The following is a 6,110-nucleotide window of genomic DNA, read 5'->3' as shown; positions in this document are numbered from 1 at the left end:
TGTTGTCCGTACACTGATTGGAACGGGCGGTATGTTTTGGGATGATACACCAGGTAAATCTGTCCCACCAACGTCCTGTCCACTCGTTACTTCATTGATATTTGCAGTAGACATCAAACGCTTCATCTGCTCCATCATCATTAACATTGACTGCTGCATCGTAGCCATTGACGCAGACAAATGCTGAACAGTCAGAGATTGCGCACTTTGGCTAGGCAAACCTTGTGGTTGAATGTCTTCACGTTGTAAAACTGGAGGATCATTGATACGTCTTTCCATATATGAGAATATCTGATCAATGCATTCCGATCTGGAACTCCTTGGGATTAGTCCCAAGCTAGTAATTCTTTCCTTGAGCTGATCAAGCGAAAGATCTTCAACCTCCTGCCTCTCCATTGTACTTGACGAAACTTGTATCACAAAATCTTCTTCACAGATTAACGTCTCGACTTCTGTCCGGGGGATGGTACTTCTAGAGGTGTCTCTATCTTCACTCAAAGAATGCGAGAAAAACTACCGTTATGGCGGGCGTTTTTTTTTTTTTTTTTGCAAACGACCGTTACTGATGATGCAATACTGTTACTGCGTAACAAAGACTGGCTGAATGCTGAGAGGGTATAACAGCGAACTATCCCACTTCTGATGTATTTTACTGTAAGAGACCGGCTGTGCCAAAAGCAAGGCCTCACAGTATAAAAGAAGATAGCCAAATTATTGATTATAAATCTCCTTTAGCAGTAACGTCCGTTACGCACAAGTGCCAGGAAGGCGAACCAAGCTGATCAGTGGGAACACCTTGGATAAATGGGCGATAGGGATAGCGCCTAGTCGAATTGCACTCAGAACTCTATTGTAAATACTTTATTACTCGCATGGAAGATACACTCTAAACTCTTCGCGGTTTCTACATGTGACACACACCTCTCGCCATGTTCTCTACTCTCCTCTTCTTTCTACGTCTCTCTACCTATCCGAGAGCTCGTCTCTCACCACGTGATCTGGTGGTCATGCGCAGATCTTTAGCTATTCTCTCGACCTATCGCATAACGCGAAAAAGGTGCGCAAGCGGCGGTTCAGGCATTAGCGCCCCCTGTGGTGTAGGTTTCTACTAATAAAATATGGGACGAATGGACACCGTTTCTTACATTACATTAAGCGTCAGTCATTCTTTATTAAAGTGTTTAATTTTTGTGTTTTCTGTTGTCACATTAATACAAAAGTTAAACACTTTAATAAGGAATGACTGACGCTAAATATAATATAGTATATACAACATATACAACGTTTTGTAGAAAATTATGTTTATTTGAACCTAAACCTAAGTCAGTCCATAATTTTTTAACAAACAATGAGCGACGGCTAAAATCTTCAGAAGGTCACTCAGAAGGGTGACCTCTATGACATATGTCAAGATCAGGCTGATCGGAGGTGGCGCCCTTTTTCTACACCTTTACCTATTTTTTTTCTATTCAAGTTATTATGAAGTTTATTTTATGTAAATATTATTGCTTTAGGATATTACGAATGTAAGTGAATCAAACGCTAATCTTAGCGTAGCATCACCATTTCAAAGTGAATCTAAGGACAATATTCACGTATTACCATGTACAAGTGACCTTGATACTACTAATATAGGTAGTAGTACGTCGACAGACACATGTCTTTCTTGTGGGAAAGTATGCATTATTTATATTAATTTTGTAATGCCTTTCATGTTTATTTTCTTCATCTAATTTATATCTATCTTAAAACAAATTTCTTTTGTAGTTCTTTCTTAATTTAATTTCTGTAGTGATGACTATCTTGTAGAAAATATATCAAAGAAATCGATTTACTTATGTTTGTTGAAATTGTAATTGTATAATTACATAATACAAACCTATATCATTAAATATAATACTAAGCAATTAGTGTTTTGTTTTATTTAATATTTTTTAATCTTAATTTTAAGAATCTAAGACAATTACTCACAGAATCCGATACTGGACAAAAATTATTAACACAGACACGATTAAGTCCATCAGATCGCAATAAATTATGTCAGATAATTATTGAAAAACTTCTTAGCAAATGTATGAAGTATGTATAAATGTATATTACAGCTTCAAAATTTACAATGCCTATTTTTATATTTATTTCTTTCATTCTACTTTTTATTGTAGAATAAAGTCTGAAGATTTTCAAGAATGGGCTGGACAGATAGTTAGTCTTTTTAAGTATGAAAAAACATCTATATACTACGTTCCAAGTAACACTAAATTCAAATGTTTTGCTAATGGAAAACTTTGAGACAAGTATAATAATCTTAAGAAATTTATGAAGAAACACATAAATGAGTGTGAATAAGAGAACATTGAAACAACTTCTGTTTCTGAAGAGGAATTGATTACATTACGTGCTATTCAACCGGAAGACAAAAATCTTGAAAACTTGTGGAAAGAAACATTTGCAGAAAGAAATAGAGGAACTGTAATTAAAGATTATTATGATGAATATCCTATTCTAAAAACTGCGATTGATGCTAAACTTGTAAGAGTATATGACATTTTAATGTTCTATAACTCAACTTAAAAATACAATGTTACTCAATGTCAGAGGTTACAGTTACAGATTGATTTTCAAATAGCAACAGGAAGAGATACGTTAATATTCCATAAAAAGTGGCCTGAAATAGCTCCGTATATACTACTTCTTGCTGAGAAAACAGAAACATGTCCCTCATTGTGCGAAGTAAAAAATAGTATATATAAATAATTTTTTGAATACCATAAGTAAATCTTTTTTGTACAAAACATCCTATTATATTTTCAAAATTGTGTACAAATATGAGGTATGTAAAAATAGAAGAAATTTAGCATAATTTATATATTATTTGCAGATGTACCAGTTGAAACATTGAGTCTTCTTATATTACCTTATTTATTTAAATCTAGTAACATAAAAACAGGCAATAAGAAAAGATGGAAACCATCCAAAGTAGAAGTTGCTGAAAGTTTTATTTTTCGAGTTCTTGTAAGCTGATATTTTTATATATATCTTTGGAAAATCATATTATTCGCAAACATATTTATAATTGGATTATTCTATTATATTATACGTTTCAGAATATAGCAGACTTAGAATCTAAACTCCACGAACGAAAGGAAAAGCTTGAAGTTTATGGCTTAACATTTCAGCCAACGGTGGTTGCAGTGGGTTCCATTGTAAATTTTACATCTTTCTACGTGATTATTAACGATGTTAAGTACACATTAACGAATTTAATGAGTGCAGTAAATTTATGCTTCCAAGTTTTCTTTGCGCTAGATGCTATCTATCCGGTAGATTCGGAAATTGTATGGTATTTCTTGCAAAAATATGTTTACAGCGTTACTACCCAAACCAAATGTCGAAATTTCATCTCTATAGATGCTGTTTGGCACGACATATAGCAACTTATGCTTAACCCCTAGTAAGTTATTTAAATAATAAGTTATTCAAATAATAATTTACAGCATTGCTAACTTGTTTATGAAAGTGTTATAAGCACATATATTCGAAAAAATGATAAAATGTGAATATTGTCGTAAAACCTTTCCAAAAAGGTATTTAAAATTTCATATATGTTTTGAACATCGTATTGTTTCTATGAAATATACTCGTGATTTCAAAAATTGTAATCGTTGTTACTCTATTTATCAAACTCTTCAACATAATATTTATAAAACTCTTCAACATAACATTCTATTTATAAAACTCAGCAACATAAAAAGCATTGCAAACATTTGAAAACAGCAATAAGTGAATCCGATATTTTACAACATGTAAATATTAATAATATGACTTCACAATTGCATTTTTGTAACGAAAAAATCGAATCTGATTGTAGTAATTGTGATATAAATGTTAATACTAATTGGAATATTGAAGATGTACGTAATGAACTTCGCATACTAGCATTGCAATTAATATCTTCTTTACACGCTGATGCAACATCCCGATTACAAATTGATCGCGTTACGCGCATATTTCATTCTTTCCTTAATACTAAATATGTCAACGATATAAAAAAAAGAATATCTCTCATGAAATTTGCAAATTCGGATGATATAGTTGAACAATTTAAGATATTGCAAAATGTCTTTAACGATATTGATAGTGAATATAAAAGGAACAAATTTTTAACTAATTTTAGACATGATATTCAACCTATAAAAAATGTTTGGAACAATGGAAATTAGGAGTAATATTGGATTAGAAATTCAAAATGTGTATGGACAATTAATGCCATTAAGAAAGGTTTTAAAAGCGTATTTTGAAATAAACAACATGTTTCAAAAAACTGTTAAGTATATTGCAACATTAGATAAAAATAACGAAATTTCCAATATTATACAAACCGATTTTTGGAAATCGAAAATCTGAAATGTCTCAGGGGGAAAATCTTTTATTTTTCCTTTGCTTCTATACGAAGATGCTTTTGAAACTATTAATCTACTTGGATCACATGCTGGTATATACAAATTATCCGGAATGTATATTTCGATACCATGTTTGTCACCAGAAATATTTTCCAAATTAAATAATATTTTTCTTGCACAATTATATCATGCAGATGATTCTAAAATGTTTTCAAAAGAATTAATTTATTCATACTTAATTCAAGAATTAATATTTTTAGAAAAAGAAGGCATTACATTGATCATAGGATCTACAGAAATTCAAGTATATTTTAAATTGGCATTAATTATTGGTGACAATTTGGGGCTATGGTATTTTAGAATTTGTAGAAAATTTTTCGACCGGTATCTGCTGTCGATTTTGTAAAGTACCAAAAAACATTTCTCGCAAATTATGTAGTGAAGACATTAATATATTACGCAATAGAGTAAATTATGTTGAAGATGTAGCAACTAATGATTCAAGTTTCACAGGTATTAAAGAAAAATGTGCATTTAATGTCTTAAATAGTTTTCATGCTATTGAAAATTACAGCGTTGACATAATGCATGATCTATTAGAAGGCGTGTGTGTATATGAAATTAATAATATTTTGCATTACTATATCATGGAAAAAAAATATTTCACATTAGAAACCTTGAATTGGCGTCTACAGTTTTTTAATTTTGGTCCCATAGTAAACCGACCTCCTACAATATCAAAATCGCAATTATTAAACAAAAAATTAAAAATGTCTGCTTCTGAAATGCTTAGTTTCGTATTAAACATTGGCTTAATTTTTGGTGATCTTATAACTAATTTTGATGACAAATATTGGGAACTTTACATATTGTTGCAAAAAATTCTTATAACGCTTGAAGATAGTGTTACAGAATCAACAGCAGATCTATTAGAGAATTTAATTTATGAGCATCATATGCTATATATCGACTTATTCGGCGAAACTTTGAAACCGAAACATCATCTAATGTTACACTATCCACGGATTATGAAAATTGTTGAACCTCTCTCTTCTCTCTGGTTAATGAGGTTTGAAGCGAAACATTGCCTTTTGAAATAATATGCACGTACAATTACCAGTAGAGTAAACTTATGTTATAGTATTGCAATGAAAGAACAGTTAATATTGTATGACTTATTCACAAAAATGCAATCTGGTTCTTTATCATATATTACATATAAAAAAAGTACTTTATTTATTTCTAAGAAAAGAAATTTCTTATATGACAGTATAAATTATATCATATTAAAGAATGTTTCTTTTGGAAATGTAACATTTAAAAAAAGATCAATTGTCTAAAAATTAATAACGATGACTTTCCTATATTTGCAGAAATTGCAGATTTTGATATTGTAGGAGGTCGGTTTGCTATGGGACCAAAATTAAAAAACTGTAGACGAACTGTAGACAATTCAAGGTTTCTAATGTGAAATATTTTTTTTCTATGATATAGTAATGTAAAATATTATTAATTTCATATACACACACACCTTCTAATAGATCATGCATTATGTCAACACTGTAATTTTCAACAGCATGAAAACTATTTTCAAAAGTAATAGTTTCGTATCCAACACTTTATCTGTATCTGATTTTGTTGCTACTGTGTGATATCTATTTACAAATTACTTTGATGTTCATTACCAAGCTTATATTATAAATATTTCAG

Source organism: Odontomachus brunneus, unplaced genomic scaffold (genome assembly GCF_010583005.1).
Source record: "Odontomachus brunneus isolate Ranch 3 - 2012 unplaced genomic scaffold, Obru_v1 Obru_scaffold_262, whole genome shotgun sequence".
NCBI lineage: Eukaryota > Metazoa > Arthropoda > Insecta > Hymenoptera > Formicidae > Odontomachus > Odontomachus brunneus.
Note: the sequence above shows the minus strand (reverse complement) of the source record.